The following is a 20,594-nucleotide window of genomic DNA, read 5'->3' as shown; positions in this document are numbered from 1 at the left end:
AAGCACAAGTTTCATGGATTTAAGACATTAACACAAAATTTATTACTGGTATGCAGGAGATGCAGTTTTATGCATCTCCAACCAGTACAGAGTGGTTATCACTTTTGTGCTCACAGGTATGTAGGTATGGCATCAGCAATTAACATTCACTGCACAGATCAACTATGCTTTGAATAATTATCCCCACTTAATTTAACAAACCCAATATAAATCCAAATTTTACACTGTTCAATTTTAATAGCTACTACTCGATTCCAATGACTTTTCCACATTCACAAGAAAATCAAAATCTATGAAATTAAGCTTGAAAATATTAGACATTTTAAAACTAATTCCAACTTCGAAGAAATAAGCGTTTCTCCAAGTGGAGTTCACAGTTTAACTGGTCTGGCAATCTCCTCTCATCTCAATGAGATCTAAACGCTAAACTTTCATTCACTGTCTACAATCCTGAGTGTTCTCTCTCTGGCTTTTTTTTTTAAGTTGATCTTCACTAGAGATTTGATAGCTGAAAAAAATGAGGACCTTGTATTGTCCATATTTGTTCCTGCTGATTATTTTTTTCTTCCTAATACTATTAATTTCTTAACCATACATTTCTCTTCTTTCAGATTGCTTTCACCTAATATCCCTTTAATTCCACTCAATCTTTTGTTAAGTTTTCTTATGCATCTCAAATTGATTGTAAGCTGCTTTTCAGGTGATCACAGCTGAACTCTTCACATTTATTTGCAGTTTCTCATTTTGCCACATAAAACTTTTACAATTTGGTTTCTTACTTAAGAACTTGCAAATGCACTGCATGTTCCAATTCTTTTAAGGTGACTTTGATTCTAATTTACCAGACAATTAAATTCTGCCACATCATTGTGAAGCTCACAGTGCTTAGAGTAATAAACCATTCTTAAAATGAAATTTTGCCTTTCCCAATTACTTGCCCTTTCCAAAGAAAACTCTTTGGCTCAATACAATTTAAACAAGCCTCTGTCTTTCCAACCTGTAGAGGACAATAGCTACAAGGTAGTATTAAATCCAGTTAAAGAAGCTTCAAAACATTTTTTTCCCTTTTTTCCACTGGAGAAGAACTTTTAAACTGGCTTCAGTTCTGTGAAGGATCTCTATTTCCTCCTTACTAAATAGTTAACACAAACTCACATAAAAGATAAGAAACAAACATTTCCGTTGCTATCAACATTCATACCACCCCACCAAAAAAAACCCCAACATTGAATGCACTCTTAATTTAAACACTAAATGATCCTTTTTTTAAAAATTTACCAAATTCATTTTGTCCAATAATTTGAACATTTCATGTCTCTAGTGGATGAAATGCTAATGCTGACTTTTCCAGGAAAGTCATTTTTATATGCTCCACTGCTCACTCTAATGTTCCCAACTTTCTCTACGTTAGATTTCTGATGTTACCTGCATAGTAGAAGCTCTGTTCTCAAATCTTACTGATCAACAGAAGCCTGAGAGTAGCTCTACTCCTATAACAAGGAAACTGTTTTTTAAAAATCATCTGTGCCTTTTTTCTCATTCCTGAGGATCTGCTGATCTTCCTATTAGCCACTCCTCGGGCAGATGAGTTCATTGACCAATTCTGGTCAAGCACTCAAAATGAATAGAAGGACTTCTGATTAAGCATTTGGGGGTGAGGGTGGTTTGAGATGCTGGTGATCTCATGGACAACAAACTCCTTTATTATGGAAGTCACTTCATAGGCCTTTATATGGCTAAATAAAAAAACAGAACTGACACCAAAACAAGGCAAATGCTGAAAAACATGTTTACCAAGTTGAGAATCTACTGACAGAGCCTAGAATTTCCTGTGCGGCTAGGAGCAATTAAACTCTGGCCTCACAGACTGGGCCTCTGGTCTCAGGTGCCACATACTGTCCAGATTTGCTGTCTAATGCCAAGAGCTTGGTAAGGTCAGCTTTCCAGTCTCTCTTCCCAGGGTTAGGCTCAACTTCCCTTGTTATTAGAGACACTTCCAGGAATCCCCAAAGTTCTAGTGTGGCTAAAACTGGTTTAGTCGTAGACCAGATAAGTCATCAGATAAGATGACTTAAAGCTATTAAAGCAAAGGCTCATACCTGCACACATTAAGACTTACCATATACAATAGATAAGGTGGCCACCCACACAGATATGAAAAGACATACACAAATTCCTCTGACTGTGTCTAACAAACTTGACCTTTCTTCCAAACGGTTAGATCCCGAGAACTTAATCAGATAAGTTGCAAAGCTGGGGCAGCTCTACTCTGAAAAATGTCCTGCGAGGGTTTAAAGTCTCATGTTGGGGCAGCTAGGTGGCGCAGTGGATGGGCCCTGAAGTCAGGAGGACCTGAGTTCAAATTCTGTCTCAGACCAAACACTTGACATTTACTAGCTGTGTGACCCTGGAGAAGTCAACCCCAATTGCCTAAATAAATAAATAAATAAATAAATAAATAAATAAATAAATCTATCTCATCTTTTTAAAAGACATCAAAAAGGCATAAAAGCTTTCAAACAAAGAACCGGAAGAATACCTTGGAATACAAAATGGCAAACCTTACCAAGTAACAGACCCCCTGAAAACTAGAACAGACCAAATAGAAAATCAATGACTCCACAAGACAATCAGAAACATTAAAACACAATAAAGACCGTAAAAATGGGAAAAAAAGGTCAAGGAAAAGAAATTAATAATTACTGGACTCCCTGAAAACTTAAGATTTAAAAAAAAAAAGCCTTGACACTATATTTCAAGTAATAAGAAATGAAAACTGTCCATATCTACTAGAACCAGATGGAAAAATGAACATCAAATGAATCCACTGTTCTGCTCCTGAAAAAACACCAAACGGAAAAGTCCCAGGAATGGCACAGCCAAAATCCAGAATATTAAAGAGAAAATATTACAAAGCATCCAGGAAAAGGAAAGTTAAACACCAAGAAACCACAGTCAGTGTCACACAAAAACTGACAACTTCTACTATGAATGAAGGGCTCCTAGAATACAACATTTTCCAAAAGGCAAAAGACACAGGCTCACAGCAAACAATAACTTACCCTGCAAAGCTAAGCATAATTCTGCCAGAGGAAAAAAAAATGAACCTTTTGAAATACAAACAAGAATCGAGAGAAACATAGAAATACAAAATTGAGCAAATGGGAGCAATTATATGATGTACTGCTAACATTATAAAAGGGATAAAAGAAATAACTGTCCCTTCAGAACTTTAAAGTCCTCAAAGGGTATGAAGAGAACTAAAAAAGAAAAACAGAAGCCATGGGGGTAGGTTGGTTCTGTTACGAAGTTTTTAAGAGGCGAAAGAAAAGAACTAGTCTATAAGAGGACATCTTAGAATGCTTCTTAGACATTAGGGAACAGCTAAACAAATTGTGGTATGTGAATTTAATGGATTATCACCACAATGTAAGAAATGACAAAAGAGATAATTTTAGAGAATCCTGAGTAGTATTAAAGGGCAATTTTGCAAGGATAACAACAATGTAAAGAAAAACAACTTTAAAATACGTAAGAATTGATCAATGCAATGGCTAATCACGTCTTTAGAAGACCTACAATGAAACATGTTACCTATTTCCTAACACAAGAATGGAAACGTACGCCAGGTGGAGAAAAGCACACATTTTGACATGGCTACTGTGCAAATTCTGCTTAATGCAGCTTATTTGCTACATTTTCCCCCCTTTCTTTCTCTCGGTTTCTATTGGAGGTATTGGGGTGTAGGGTGTGTTCAAGGATGACTGGTACCTCTGGTATGAAGGGCTGCTTTCCACCTCTGGTGTCCACCTGACCTGCCTAACTCTCAGCTTGTGGCTCCCACAAGCTGTAGCAGGCACAACGGCCACACTCAGGTAAACCGGCTCGGCAGATGAGCTAAACCAGGTTGTGGGTAACTGAGGGGTCTCACATTCATCAGTGAGTTATGTGAAGACATCTCCGGTGGAATAGGTGGATGAAAAAATTTGTTCCAACAGCCATGAAGGTATCTGAAGGAGGCACTGGGGATCATTTAGAGCTTGGTTAGACAAAGATGCAAAGGTCATCTACTGTCACTGCCACATACTGCCACTAGATCGTGATGACTCTTGAAGAGAAAGTGAGACTGACGGCAACTCTGCCTCACTTAAATCCGATTTACACACAAATCAAAAGACATGGATCACCCATACCATTTTACCATTTTTACCTATCTCAAAGTCCTGTGGCTACAGTTAAGTGACAAAGCAGCATACACTGAGAGCTGTAGTCATAACCTTGCACACAAGAGGCCCAGGCTATAGGGTCATCTTCTCACTTGAAGCAGCAGTGGGATTTGGCAGCCCCCTGGGTGTCTGAAGAACCTTTTAAGGATTGCACTGCTCACCCCCTGGTGTGAGGAAAGGGCTAGAAAGGGTGCCCTAAAAATTGTCTGCTTACCCCACCCTCACCTGATTACCACAGTAGGTGGGGATCCTACCCTGTGGTCAAAATACAAAAAAAGTACAAAAACTTCTGCAAAGATGATTCCATTCACCATCGGTACACTGAATGTGCAAACATTTATAGACAACACAAAATCCAGTAGACCTGAAAGATGAACAGCTCTTGTTGCAAGAGAAGTAGGTATCGCATCCAAACAGCAGCCCTGAGTGAAACAAGGCTAGCAAATGAAGTCAGAGTGAGATACATGTTTTTCCATAGAGGTCACAGTGAAGGGGAGCACCGTGAAGCTGGTATAGGTTTTGCAAAACTCATCTAGTCAATAAGCTTGTATGCCTACCAAAAGGAGTGAAAGACAGGTTCATGACAATGTGATTGCCACTTGTAGGAAAATACCGTGATACCACCATCAGTGCCTATGCTCCCTCCATGACAACCTTGATGAGGCCAGAGAAAAATTTTATGAAGACCTGGAGACCCTTATCATCAATGTGCCGAAAGAAGACAAGTTTATAATTCCAGGTGACTTTAATGCTAGAGTAGGCACAGACTACCAGACATGGCAGGGAGACCTTGAGGGGGAATGGAATTGGAAACAGCAACAGCAATGGTCACTTACTACTGAAGATTTTTGCATCTTATGACCTTCTCATCACCAATACTGTCTTCCACTTACCTTAACACAATAAAATTTTGTGGATGCACCCTTGCAGCAAACATGGGCATTTAGTAGACTATGTAATTGTAAGGAGAAGAGGCAGGCTATAAGAGTGAAGAAGGCAATGTATGACACAGAGAGCTGGACTGATCATAGACTTATCCTCTCCAAACTAAATATTCACATTCAACAAAAGCAGTGGCACCAAGGCAAAATGACTACCAGAAAAATTATTGTCAACAGATTAGAGTGCAAAAGCGGAACAGTTTATTGATAACTTGGGGGGAAAGTTGAGCCAACACAGTTGGCAACAGTGGAACAGAAAAGGAGTGAGCAGCTTTTAGAGATTTGGTGCACTTGTAAACATCAAGACTGGTCTGACAAAAATAATGGAGAAATTCAGAAGCTGCTAAATGAAAAATGAGAACTCCACAGGGTTTACCAGCAGGATAGTATATCCATCTCTAAGACAGCATTTAATGCCATCAAAAGTAAAAATCCATTTCTAAGAAGGCAGCATTTAATTCCATCAAAAATAAAGTACAAGTAAAGTTTAGAGAGATACAGAATTCTTGGCTCAATAAGAAGACAGATGAAATTCAGTTTTATGCTGATAGTAACAATCCAAAGCACTTTACTTTTATGATGCCCTGAAGGCTATCTATGGGCCAAAGACCTATGATGTATCTCAACTACTCAGTACTGATGGAACCACATTGATTATTGATATGATCCTAGAAAGATGGGCTAAACACTTCCATAGTGTTCTCAACAGATCGTCATCAATGCTGAAGGCATTGACCATTTACCTCAGGTTGAAGTCAATCCCTCCCTAGCTGAAGTTCCAACTGAAGAAGAGGTTTGGAATGCCATTAGGTTCCTTTCATGTGGCAAAGTACCTGGTGCTGATTCTATTCCAGCTGAGATTTAAAAGGGGGGAGAAGTCCATTGCTTATAGAAAAGTTGAGTGAAATTTTCCATGTTAGATGGCAAGAGAAGGTTATCCCCCAGGAATTCAAGGATGCCTCCACTGTCCATCTCTATAAAGGTAAAGGAAATACACTGTCCTGTGACAATCATGGGGGGGTTGGGGGGTGTCTCTCTCTGTCATTGCTGGCAAGATTCGTGCCAGAGTCCTCCTTAATAGACTGATCCGTCACTTGAAGACAGTCATCTGAGAGCCAGTGTGGCTTCAGAAAGGGCTGAGGAACGATTTGCTGCCCAACAACTCCAGGAGAAATGCCAGGAGCAGAATAAAGGTCTGTACACAATGTTTGTAGATCTGACCAAGGGCTGTGATATTGTCAGTCATGAAAGTTTATGGAAAATTATGTCAAAATTTGATTCATCAGCATTGTACATCAATTTCACGTCAGCATACTTGACTGGGTTCTGGATAATGGACAATGCTCCCTCGTGCTTTCCCAGTCACCAATGGAGTTAAACAAGACCGTGCTTGCTCCCATGCTTTTTAGTGTGATGTTTTCAGCCATGTTGTCACACACCTTCAATAAGGCCTAACAAAGCATTTCACAATTAGCTACCACACTGATGGTAAAGTCTTCAACTTGAAAAGGCTACAAACCAAGACTAAAGTGGAAGAAGCATTGGTGCATTTTCTTTCTGCATGTGACTGTATACTCAATGCAGCCTCTGAAGCTGAGAGGCAACAAAGTATGGATCAATTCTCTGCTGCTTATGCTAATTTTGGCCTAACAATTAATACCAAGAAAACACAGGGGCTCCATCAGCCAGCACCACACCATCCATAGGTGAAACCATTAGTTACACCAAATGGAAAAGTTTTGAATATTATGAATAAGTTCACTTACCTTAGCAGTATACTTTCCAGGGAGGTACACATGTGACACATGAACTGCCAGAGCTAGAGCTCTGTGTTTCAGAGGCTCTGAAGGAAAGTGTGGGAGAGAAGAAATATTAGACTGACTACCAAATGGAAGGTCTACAGAACCGTTGTGCTAACTTCACTGATGTATGCCTGTGAAACTTGGACAGTGTACCAGCACCATGTCAGGAAACTGAATCGCTGCCATTTAGTTCTTAGGAAGATTCTGAAGATCACCTGGCAGGATAAAATACCAGACACTGAGGTCCTTTCTCAAATTAAACTGCCAAGCATTCAAACTCTGCTTCAGAGAGCGCAACTCCAATAGGCTGGCCACGCTGTTCGAATGCCAAATGTATGCTTGCCAAAAAGACTATTTTATGAAGAACTCACACAAGGCAAGCGCTCCCACAGTAGTCAGAAAAAGTGGTACAAAGACACTCTCAAGAACTTTGGGATTGATTGTATATGGGAGACACTGGCACAGGACTGTCCAGCATGGCATGCCCTTATCAGAGAAATTGCCATGCTCTATGACCAAAGCAGAATTGAAGTAGCTCAAAAGAAATTCGAAAAATACAAATTTAGAAAATCCACCCCAAATACTCACATGGACTATTTGTGCCTGACCTGTGGTAGAGAACTGAGCTTGTTTTGGTCTGATCAGCCACAGTCAGACAAACTGTAACTTGACTCTAACATAGTGATGTCATTTTGGTCCTCTTTGAGAACAAAGGACAACCACCACCAACCAAAGGAGCAATTATTGATAATGAAGACAAAAAAAAAAAAAGTGGGTGGTTCATTGTAACATTTTTAAATGCACAGGCACTTAAGTCTCGGTGACTAAAAGAATGGTGGTGCCCTCAACAGGTGCCCTCTCCTTTCTGGGGGGGAAGTAAAGAAATAATGAGTCAATTGTGGACATGTTGAGTTTAAGATGTCTATTGGACACCCAGTTTAAGATGCCCAGTAGGCAGTTGGAGATGGAAGACTGGAAGTCACAAGAGAGATTAAGGTTAAACAGGTCTGCGATTCATTTGCATAGAGATAAAAAATGAATCCATAGGAGCTGGTAAGATCATGTGAAACTGTATATAGAGGAAGACAAAAGGGTCTAGGAGAGAGTCTTGACATACCCACAGCATGTGAAGATCCAGTAAAAGAGACTGAGTTGTCAAGAGAGTAGTGTCGTGAAAACTTGGAGAAAACAGTGTAAAGAACAGGGTGATCAGCAATGTCAAAGATGCAAGCGAGGTTAGGGGGTCTGAGGAATGAGAAAAGGCCACTAGATTTGGCAATGCAATTTGAGAACTTTGGTAACCCTAATAGGATGGTTAAAACTTATACAGCCAATTATCTCCTCCTCATTCTACTGGTGTCAGACATAAGTAAATACAAACTATACATTAAGTTACATTAAGTTCAAGAGGAAGAGAGCTTTAATAACTAAGACCATCATGAAAGACCCTGTGAAAGAGGTTTCACCTGAGCTATACTTTGAAGGAAGCTAGCTAGAGATTCTAAGAAGGTAGAGGTGAGGAGGGAGAGCTTTCCATGCATGGATGACATCATATGCTAAGACATAAAATGTAACAGAAAGTCCTAGTTTACTAAAACAGAGAATACATGAAAGGGATTAAAATGTAGTAAGACTGTAAAGGTAAATGAGAGCCATACTATATTAACTGATATACCTAATCTAACTGGGAAGATATTAAGAGAGAGCACTGAGTTGTGCATAATGATTTCAAGTTATTTGGGCCACATTAACTAAATCATTCAGTTCTGAAAACTGGCATGTTAACATAATCTCCGACCAACTGTGATCTTGGAAAGATCATACAAAACAGCAGAGGTAATGAAAAACTGAAGGATGACTTAAATTTTTTTAAAGGGAAGAGTATAAAATGTTCTAATTATAGACCAGTGGGTTTGTCTTTAATTCTTGACACAATTCTAGAATATATCATTAAAAAGATGTGCTCTATTTTGGCCTCATGGCTCAGGTTATAGATTTATAAAAAATTGTTACTCAAGAAAGTTAGTGTGAGAAAGGATTTTGCAGTAGAGCAAGCAGGGAAAGCACACACTAAATGGCGACACAGGCAAGCAAGGGCCACTCACATGAGGGAGTACTATACAGGGGCAAGATATAAGTGGCAGCCCACACTCAGAGAGGGGGATGTTCTCAGCAGCAAAGTTTTGTACCTTAAAGACAGGCTTGGTTGAGAACAGGTAATCCATGCCATATATGGAAGAGGGCATTCCTAATCAGAGTCAGATATGGTGGGGAAATTCCCTAGTTTGCTTATTGATACCAAGCTTGGGTGGGGGAGTTTCCTAATCAGGACCAAAAATTAAGGTGAGGGTCTGACTCTACAATCGGAAATTCCAGAAGAGGAAGCCTTGTCCAGTCAGGAGCCACAATTGTTTGTTCTTTCGAAGGGTTAGGATGAGTCAAGACAGAGGCTAAATACAGGCTGTCACTGATTTATATGTTTTTAGGACCATTTAACAAGTGACTCCATATTGAAGTCCTATCACTTATACCACAACATCAAACAACACTTGAAAAACCACAATTATCACAAGATGTGTACGGGAATTTCTTAAGGGAAAAAACACAATTTTTATTACATAAAATGGAAAAGTTTCTACATGAACATCAATGCAGTAAGAAACAGAAAAGACACAATTAAATGGGAAAAATATCTTTGCAAAAACTTGTGATTTTACAGATCTCATACCTATATGGAACCGATACAAATAAATCACGACAGAAGACATTTCCCAATCAAGGTTATAGATAGATAGTCTCAAAAGAAAGGCACGCTTGCAATAATTACATAAAAAATGTTCCACATAACTGGGAAAAATGCAAAATTAAAAAAAAAAAAACTCCAGGGTTACACTCACAACCATCAGATTTTGCAAAGATGGGGGGAAAAAAAGGAAAATAATAATTGTTGGAGAGGCTTTGGGAAGCCACGCACATAAACGGGCTGGTTAGTGAAGTTTATGAAGTGGCCAGCCCATTCTGGAAAACAATTTGCAACTACTGTACACTCTCAAAAATCACTAAACTTTACATTACAGGACTAGGATTTAAATCCTGATTCTGGCAATAACTGCATGACCTTAAGCAAGTCACAAGCTCTCTGTAACTCAGTTTTTTCATATATAAGATGAAATTGGAATACATGTCCACTAAGGTCCCTTCCAACTCTAACTATATGAACCTATAAAAGTAGACAATATCACAGAGAACTATGATATGAACTATGATCTATGCCTATATCAAAAATAAGTTGCCAAGGGCCCTTCAAAATTAAAGTGAGTCATAGCCACATAGCCATATGGGGTTTATTTTGAACAATCCCTTTTGGGTAGGGAGAAAGATCCTTGTGAGAAAATTAAGCTGAAGTTGCACAGACTTTCTGAAACTTAAGAGACTTGTAAAGAACTCTTCCTTGGTGAATAGTAGGAAGTTCCTGTCACAAAGGCAGAGAAAGCCAAGGAGGTTAATCAGGGCTAGTAATTGGAATAAAGAGCATGACAAAGAAAAAAGAGACTAAGTCACTATTGTATCCTCATCCAGAGGCTGCACTATTCTAGTAAATGAGTCCCCCCAAAACAGAGAGTTATGGGGAATGATGAAGAACTTTAGGTGGATATGACCCTAAAAAGTGCCTATTCCTATTACTTCATGTCTGTTGATCTAAAGACTGACAAACATGGAAAATTACTAGCAACACCTATCTCGGACTCCCAACCAACCTGAAGATAGCATCATTTGAGGGGCTCTGGATCTTCACGTGTGGAATTCCCTACTGGGAGGTAAAAGGAAATGTTCAGTTGGCATACCTAAGGAGTAGCTGAATAGGAATTTAGTGTGTATCATTCTCCCCTGGAGATGTATTTCTACTTTCCAGTTTTCAGAAAAGATACTTATACTCTAATGACCACTCTCTCTCAAGTAAACTTCCTTATCCCCAAGCTTTTCCTGGACTGAGATAAAGGGGCCATTTCACTTATCAGCTGTCTCAAGGGCGATATTTCATCTTTCATTTCCCTTACTTTCTCTTCTCAGTGACTCATGTTTCCTCCTTGTCCCCAAAACGGAAGAATGAGATGCCAATGAAATGAACATGAAATCTGAAGAAGCTTCTGCTCCTGAATCTTACAAGAGGACATACCCAAGGCTAAGAGTCTTGGCCAGTTCTGGAAATTTTTATGATGAAAAACATCAAACATTCATTTTAAATTCAAATGAACTTACTAAATGAGCCTTTTTCAGAGAGATAGTTACTATCCCACAAAACAAACACTTAGCCTTCAATAGGGTTTGTACAAACCCGATACCATTCTGGGTCCGAGTGCCAGCTGTCACTTCACAGTTGCCTAACTGTTGGCAAAGCACTTAACTGACTCTTTGAGATTGCTTTCTCATTACAGAAATGGGTATCATTGTATTTACACTGCCTAATAAACAAGGTAAGTGTGAAAACCAAACACAACAAAGGATAAAAGTATTTTGTAATCTTTACATAAAGCCTTGTATAAATAGAGGCTTAAATATTTATAAACAATTCTCCAAAAATGAGTTGCAACTTTCAATTGATGTATGACTGTTTTCCATTAAAAATTATATTAAAAAAAAAAAAAGAACAAATTGCCAGAATAATTTCATTTCCTTTTGACATTTCCTTATAGTAGATCAGGTAATGATGTTGATAATAATTTTCCCATATTTTTCCAAAGTATTTGACAAAATCTCCAATGCTAAGATGATAAAAGATTGATAAAGGTGGGCCAGACAACAATACAATTTGATAAATTCAGAACTAGCTGAATTTTTCAGCCAAACTCAAAAAATAATCATTAATGGTTTGATATGAACTTGCAAAGAGGTCTCCCCTCTTGAACAATTTTATGAATGACATAAATAAAAGCATAGATAGCCTATTTCAGACTCATAGATCACACAAAGATGACAGCTAATCACTGAACATCAGGGTTAGGATTCAAAATTACAGTTACCATCAACATCAACTAGGCAGCAAAGGTTTATAAAACTTGTGTAGCCTTTGACCCATCAATACCACTACTAGGTCTGCATCCCAAAGAGATTAAAAAAAAGAAAAAGGACCTATTTGTACAAAAATTTATAGCAGCTCTTTGTGGTGACAAAGAACTGAAATTAAGGGGATACCCATCAATTCAGAAAATACCTGAACAAGTTGAGGTAAATGATTGTAATGGAATACTATTGTGCTATAAGTAATGACGAGCAGACCAATTTCAGAAAAACCTGGAAAGACTTACACAAACTGATGCAAATTCAAGGGAGCAGAACTAGGAGAACATTGTACACAGTAACAGCAATACTGTATGATGATTAACTGTGACTGACTTAGCTATTCTCAACAATACAATGATCTAGGACAACTACAAAGGACTCATAATGAAAAAGGCTATCCACCTGCAAAGAAAGAACTGATGAAGTCTGAATGAATATTGAAGCATACTATTTTTCACTTTATTTTGTTTTTATGGTTTTTTTGGTCTGTTTTCTTTCTCAATACGACTAATATGGAAATATGTTTTGCATGATTGACATGTATAACCTACATCAAATTGTTTACCATCTCAGGGAGGGAAGGAGAGAATTTTGGAATTCAAATTAAAAAAAACCAAATGTTAAAAACTGTTTTTACATGCAATTGGGGGAGGTGCAGCTAGGTGGTGCAGTGGACAGAGCACCAGCCCTGGATTCAGGAGGACCTGAGTTCAAATTCGTTCCACATAACACTTACTAGCTGTGTGACCCTGGGCAAGTCACTTAACTCTATTTGCCTAGCCTAAAAAAAAAAAAAATTACATGCAATTGGGGGAAAATAAAATATTATTGTGTTTCTTGAAACACAATATATACTAAAAAAAAAATTAACCAACAAAACAATTTAGTACTATCTCAAAAAATGGGAGTCAGTGGAACAAATTACGTACATAAAATCCAGAAGCAAAGGTATGTAATTGAATAGATTTGGATAAATCCAAGGACTACAAACGCTGAGGTGAGAATTCATCTCTCATTAAGAACTACTTGAAAAAACCAGAAAGTAGTCTGGCAGAAAACAGGCTTAGGCCAGTATCATACCTAGACCAATGTCACATTATATGCCATAACAAGCTCCAATCAATAAAAACACATTTCAAACAAATTATTAGAAGAGCAGGGAAGGAAATATATTTTGCAGCTACGGTTAAAGACAGACCAAACAAGGGCAAAGATCACAGGAGATAAAACAGACAGTTTTAATTACATAAAATGTAAAAGCTTCTGCACTAAAAAAACCCCCACAAAACAGTAACAATCAGAAAAGAAATTTAAATGGTAAATGATTAACTGATAAAGGTCAGTCATCCAAAATATATAGGGAATTGATCCAAATATAAAACAAGAGCCATTCCCCAGATATATAGTTCAAAAGAAAAAAGCCAAGTTATAAAAATGCAAATTCAAACAATTCTGAGATTCCACCTCAGAATCTATCAGGTTGGCAAAGATAACAAAGGACAATGACAACTGTGGCAAGAGCCATAGGACAGGTATACTAATGCATTGTTGATGGAGATGTGAATTGGTCCAGCTATTGTAGAGAGCAATTTGGAAATCACTAAACTATGTATGTTCCTTTGACTCACTGATACAACTACTACACTTAATACCCCAAAGATATCAATTACAGAAAGAGAGGAGCCATATGTACAAAATAATTCAATAGTATTTTTTACTGTAGCAAAAGATTAGAAACAAAGTGGTTACCTATAAACTAGAGAACATCTGAACAATTATCTGATATGAAGGTAATGGAACTGATACAGAGTGAAATGGATGGAACAAGAACCATTTATATAATGGCTGTAACATCATAAAAGAAAAATAATAGTAAAAGACTGATTGAGGCAATGACCAAACACAACTCAAAGACTGATGATCCCCTTTCCCCCAAGATGGGGCCAAAGGGAAAGAAGGAAGTAGTTGCTCCCCCCAAGACAAAAGCCAAGTCCAAGGCCTTGAAGACCAAGAAGGCAATGTTGAAGGATGTTCACAGCCACAAAAAGATGAAAATCTGAATGTCCCCCACTTTTGGGGGGCCCTAGACACTAAGACGGTAGCCCAAACACCTCAGAAAAGTGGCTCTCGGAAAAACAAGCTTTTCCCTTGACCACTGAGTCTGCTATGAAGAAGACTGAGGACAACAACAACTTAGTCTTCATTGCGGACGTCAAAGTCAACAAGCATCAGGCAATAAAGAAGCTGTATGACATCGAAGTGGCCAAGGTCAACACAATGATGATGTGGCCTGATGGAGAGAAGGCCTACGTTTGACTTGCTCCATACCATGACACTTTAGAGGTTGCCAACAAAACTGGAATCATCTAAACTGTGTTCAGCTATCCCACTTCACCTACAATAAAAAGTTTTTCCAGTATTTAAAAAAAAAAAAGATAGATGATGAAGCATATCTCCTAGCACTTGAGAGATATTGATTATAGGTATAAATAAAATGAAGGATGTATTTCCAAGCACGGATAATGTCTCCAATTAACCATTTTTAAAATACACAAAAGAAAACAGAAAGAAGTTTAGCAGGGAATGTAAATAACTAGCAGAATAATATAACCACATTAAATTTGAATTATATATCCAAAAAGCTGAATGTTTCCTAAAGTCACTTTCATGTGGAGTCTCTTTTTGTTTTGTTTTGTTTTGTTTTTTTTTTTTTATACTGGAAAACATTCTTGTCCGCCAAGTTCAGAGAGAGGGAGAGTGTCAGACACAGGTAGGCAATATTCCTCTTATGTCCTCTACTCAAGTCAAATCACATCCGAAACCATTCTGGGCACCACATTTTTGGAAGAACGTGTCTGGAGACTTTCTAGAAGACAACAAAGGTGGAGAGAGCCCTGAAATCATGCCATACAATGTTTAGACTGGAAGAGAGAAGACTTACTGGTACAATAACTGCCTCCGAGACTCCATGGATAAGGATTTAGGCTTGTTTCACTTGGTCCCAGAGGGCAAAACTAAGCACAATGGAAAGAATATGCAAAAGGGATAGCTCATGTTAGACAGTTTTTGTCTGATAAATTACATCAGAGTGATCCAGACCAAAACTAGCGGGAGAAACAAGCTAAAACAAAAACTTTTATTGAAACAGGAGACTAGTCTACTAGGTTGACAATTCCTTGAGGGCAAGGCATGCCATTTTTCATCTTTGTATTCACAGTACCTAACAAGTACCTTACATGTAACAGATGTTAATATTTATTGAAATGAACACATTTGGAGTCAAGGGGGTTTTAAGATGCTAAAAAATAAAGACGTTTATACTTAAGAGTCAGTCTCATAAGCATGAAGAGAGAATGGGATCCATATCATATCTTGCATTCTAGAATAAGGCCCAATGGGATTACAGAGTTAAAGCTAGAAGGAACTTCAAAGGTAATCCTGATCAATCCCTTTACAGATGAGGGAACTGAGGCCCATAGGTAAAATGACTTGCAACAGTCCCATTAGAACTAAGTTGCAGAGAGGGGTTTGAAAACATATCCTTTCACTCCAAATCCAAGAGTTATTCCACTGTACTCTGTTTAAAAAGAATTTTTTCTCTAAGACTATTGGAAATTATAAGGATAGATGGAAGAACAATTGGTATCAACAGCTGCATGGCTCCTTAGCAGCCTTCACCTCCCCTTCCTCACTTCCTCTAGCCAGAGGTAGGATCAGAGAACAACTCTGGATCTAAGCATGAAAAATATGAGGAACGTGTGCTTTAGATGGTGAGCTCAGTTCTTAAGATCTCCTAGCCTGGACTTCTCCCCCTTCTCATTTAACCAATTTGTCTAGGCCTTAACCTCTGGTCCACCTTGACTCATGGTCCCTTCCAGCCCCTCTTTATAAAATAAAAACAAACTCTCAGTCTTGGCTAACCTTGTATTGTTGCTACTCAAAACCCAGCCTGATAATGATATACTGATGACAGTTTATTTAGGATGGAACACTCCCATCTGACAATCTAATTAGTTAATAAGAATCAAAGGTTTAATAAAAAAAAAAAAGTCTGAAATAAACCATGGGGAGCAAACTAGAAAACATCTGGCAATGGAAGACTGATGAGTTAGCATTTATTCAATAAAATTATTGAATTTTTAATCATATATTATTTGGTTGTAAAATAACATTATACTAACAAATACTGAAAATAATAAATTATTAAAGATCAAAATTGTCAAGAATACAATTTCCAGATGACCTAAGTACATTTCCTTTTGTGTGTTTTAACAAAGGACTTCAGATTATATACTTGCTGAATTTTGCCTCTGTCATTTATGTTCTAACATGGAAGGTATTCATTATAATGTAATAATTTCTCTCCAAGATTTTATTCTAAAGATTTGTAATTTTAGATGATATAGAATATCTCTAAAGATATTGGTCTTCTCACTTTAAAAAATCAAGTTCAAGAATATGAAAGCTCTCCAAAATAAAGTGCATGAACCACAATTTTTCATAAAAACAAAAAAAATTAAATATCCTGATTTACCTTTTCCAATATGTTGATAAAATTATTTTAAGACCCAACCCTTGACATACCACTGCCCCTTTTAACTAGTAATAAAATCTTACACACATTCTTCAGGCTGATTATTAAGCTTTCATTCTCCAAAAAGATGCCATCTCATTAACCACCATTAGCTTACCAATTTTGAATGTTCTACCTGCATTAAAATGAAAAAAAGATAAAGAAAAACTGCCACTTCAGTTGATTGCTGAATTTTCACATTTATAAAGAACTATAATCTGTGTAACAGACCCAAAACTGCATTGCGTAGGTGGAAAATACTGTGAGAGGCAGAAATAGACCGTGGAAAATAAAATGTTCTAGAAGAGATGAGTTGTTAAAGTGCCTCTACATTTATCTCGTTACAAAAATACGCAAGCTTACTTTTAGTATATCTGAATCACTGTTCCTTCATCACATCATATCAAACCATTTTCTAGTCCTTTTCCATTAACTAGCTAACAATTAACTAACAATTTTTGTGTGACTACTAAGAAAATACCTATAATGACAGCAAACAATTATTTGATAATATAACTAGGGTGATCTGTAATTGACATTTAGTTGTCCCTTCTCTTTTCATTTCACACTTGAATACCATTAAATAGGCCAATTTACATAGGCCTATATGTAAGCATGGACAGCTAAGTGGTGAAGTGGACAGAGCACCAGGCTTGGAGTCAGGAAGACATGAGTTCAAATACCGCCTCAGACACTTAGTAGATGTGTGACCTGGACAAGACACTTAACCCTGTTTGCCTCAGTTTCCTCATCTGTAAAATGAGCTGGAGAAGGAAATAGCAAACCACTCCAGTATCTTTGCCAAGAAAACCCCAATGGGGTCACAAAGAGTTGGACACAACTGAACAAGAAATATTTAAGCACAATGCACAAAAAACATTGGCAAAGGCAAATGACATGCACTTGTCCTTATTCTCCACAAAAACGTGGTACCACCTACAACACTTATTTTCATACTTGCAACCTTTTTAAAAATATCAATGCTTAAACAGTTTACTGGGATCCAAAGACACATTTTAACCTCTACTTTCAACAATCTTTATTTTTTTTGTATAATTTCTAAATTTTAAACCCTTCCCTGCATGGTTGACTGATTTAGAGTGTCAAACACAAGTATCATTTGACATAACCTGTTTACTTTATCATTTTCCTATCAAATCAAATACCCCATTTAACTGGGTTATATAAACAAAGTCTGTCTTCCTCTAAGAACATAAACAAAATCTGTATTTGTTTAAGGTAGTACAGCATTTCTTCTATTTTTTTTATTGACCAAAAAAGGCAACAGTTTCTTTGTGAAGCGCATCAAGGATAACAAGTCAAAAACTTCCTCAGAGCAGAAAAATCCATTACCTCTTAGGTGTTAACAGTCAATTACAAAGGGAAAATTAAGCAAAAGGCAAGGAAAGGATAAAACTCTGAAGAGTTTAGAAAACGCCAAAATTAGTTAAGAAACTGGAAACAGCACCCAAGATTTATATTCAAAGAATTCCCTCATAAACTACTTATACCAAGTTAAGACACCCACTTTTAAAAATATTTTGAAGCGATCAAAGATAATGGTGGAAGAAGCTATGCTATAGGACATGGAGAAGTTCGAAATGTAAATAATCTCCTATTCCAGTTTCCAAATCTATTTTGAAAGCTTTTAATGAAAAATGTGTATAGGTAAAAATACACATTTTTTGAATTCTGAATCTTCATATTTTAAAGCATTACAAACCAGGATTATCATTACCAGTTCAGACAGGAAGCCTCAGGAGTATGCATATAGCCTTATGGAAAGCAAGAAAAGGCTTGCTGCAGAGATATTTGTCTAAGAAACCCTCAATTACCCAAATTAAGAGGGGCAGGAATAACAACACAGATAAGTCCTAAAATAATCCAAATATGTCATTTTAACTAATAATTTTAACTTTAAATGTTTCTGCCACCAAATGCAAAGTGAGTAGAAAAAATTTTTTTCAAAGTCACCTTCTATTCCTATTCAGTATGAGAATTCAGCTAAATTACCTCACAGATGCCAGTCCCTAGCAAAGCAAAATCTTTCCAGAGAAGCTTCAAGCTCCTCCCCTCCCTACCTCATTCCTCAGTTACCTACAATTTAATTGTCAGCAGCTGTTAAATATACTTGCAATATCTCCAAAGTAGAATGTAAGCTCCTAGAGAACAGAGGCTGTTTCCTTTATCTTAGTACCTGTACTAACTTGCAGATATGCACTTAATAAATGGTGTTAAATGGCATTGATCTCTACACAGCATTTAGGAGTAAATCGGATAACCAGAATTCCAACTGGAAGCAAGTACTATACTTCTCTTAATAACTCTTCACACGCACACACCACAAATTCGATTCCTAGACAAGGATTTGTACTTCGGCTTTTCCCCTCCGCAATTCTACCCAGATTTACCATTTTTTGTACAGTCAAGAAAGTAGCAGCCACTGTAATAGGCTGTTCAATACAACCTTTGCTTTAAATAAAGTCAAGGAAATTTCCATTTTCTGCATGCAAAGTTAAAATTGCAAAACGTCTGCTTCCTTCAACCACCTTGGGGAGAAATTTCCAGCCAACAGTTCTGATTCAAACGCGTTTGCAATTCTGGGTTCACAAGGGATGGCATTTCCTTTTACTAACTGAATCTTTACCTCACTTGGGGCCTGCAATGACATCACAATTCATCTCCTGGAACCCTCTGATGTCATACACTCATACACCCACACATACACAACACACTTAAGACTTCATCGCCGCCCGGAAGCCAAAAATCCAATAAAGCCTGTGCTCAGGTAAACGGGGGGGGGGAAGAAAAGAAAAGGGGGAGCCGTCCAGACCGATCCAGGGGAATGTTAGGGAAGGGGAGGGGGGAAGAGAAAGCTGGCAAGGACAATCGCCAGCTCACCTTCTCCCCAGATCTGGAAGGGCTAGTCCGGTGGCATCCTAAATTTGGGGGGCAGGACCCTCACTCCGCTGTGCTCCCGGCCAGCCCCCAAAACGACCCTACTTACTCCCTAAGGGAACGTCCGAGCCACGCAGGGCAGCCCCCGCTCTCCGGCCTCACTCCCCCCACCCCCACCCCAGTCTCGGGGCCACCGCCACCCCTCCCCCACACGTTCACGTTCACGTCCGCGGGGGCTGCGGGCGCTTCCCAGCAGCGGCTGCGCCGGCGGCCCAGAGGGAAGCGAGGGCACGGGGGGAGGGAAGAGGGGAGCTCCCCACCCGCAGGAAGGAGAAAGGGCGGGCGGCCAGCGCTTCCTCCTCCCCGCCCAGCCCCGAGGAAGGTGGAGGCGGGAAGAGCGCTACTCGGTAAGGGGACTCTCGGATCCGCGCACAACCCCTCTAACCGCGGCCCCCCAACTCCATGACCTTCCTCCTTACCTAGAGGCTGCAGAAACCGGGAAGTAGGAGAGAGAGGCGGCGGCGACTGCGGCGTCCGAAGGCCTGTCCCCCTTCCCCCCCCCCATCCGGACGCCACTGGGAGCGAGCGCCCGGCGCAGCTCGGGAAAGCCCGATGCTCGCCCCCGAAACCCAGTTGTTTGGCTAAAATCCCGTGGCGTCATGCGCCGGGCCAATCGGCTAGAAGGGAGGGGGCGTGGTTTCGGAGCAGGGACGCCGCAGCGCTCCCTACTGGGGCTCCCTTTCAGGTGGCTGAGAGCTTCCAGGGCGGGGGGAGCCTGAGAGGGGAAAACGTGGAAAAGTTTGCTTTCTTGTTTTAACTTGGGCCACGCCACCCCCGCTCCCACCCCTGGTGAAAGGGCCTCTCTCCCCAAAGGAAGAAGAAAGCAGATGCAAAACCTGTGCAGAAGGGAACCTTTACAAGAGGTTATGGGTTCATTTTTATTCAGCTTGAATGTGTGACTGCATAAATGGGAGGAGGAGGAAAAGGGAGAGGAAAAAATATTTTTGTTGCCATTTCCAATGCCATCTAAAGATGACTGCTAACTTTAAGGCAGCCTTCTGCGGATGATCAGCAGAGGAGACTCTTTGAAGCG

General features: G+C 39.0%; 1 protein-coding gene across 3 annotated transcripts in view; it reads right to left on the bottom strand.

Moving 5' to 3' along the window:
* The window catches only part of FBXO34 (F-box protein 34), a 41,987-nt gene extending 21,905 nt beyond the window's left edge, over positions 1–20,082 (bottom strand). For all 3 annotated transcript variants that reach the window (XR_003567394.1, XR_003567393.1, XM_027842902.1), the window contains exons 1-2: positions 19,981–20,082; positions 6,934–7,010 (exon numbers count right to left, since the gene is read on the bottom strand). The gene's annotated coding sequence lies outside the window, so the exon portion shown is untranslated. The remainder of the gene's footprint in view (positions 1–6,933; positions 7,011–19,980) is intronic.
* Between the last annotated feature and the right edge of the window lie 512 nt (positions 20,083–20,594).

Source organism: Vombatus ursinus, unplaced genomic scaffold, assembly GCF_900497805.2.
Source record: "Vombatus ursinus unplaced genomic scaffold, bare-nosed wombat genome assembly UNPS02014893.1, whole genome shotgun sequence".
Classification (NCBI taxonomy): Eukaryota; Metazoa; Chordata; class Mammalia; order Diprotodontia; family Vombatidae; genus Vombatus; species Vombatus ursinus.
Note: the sequence above shows the minus strand (reverse complement) of the source record. Positions and strands in the feature narration are given on the sequence as shown.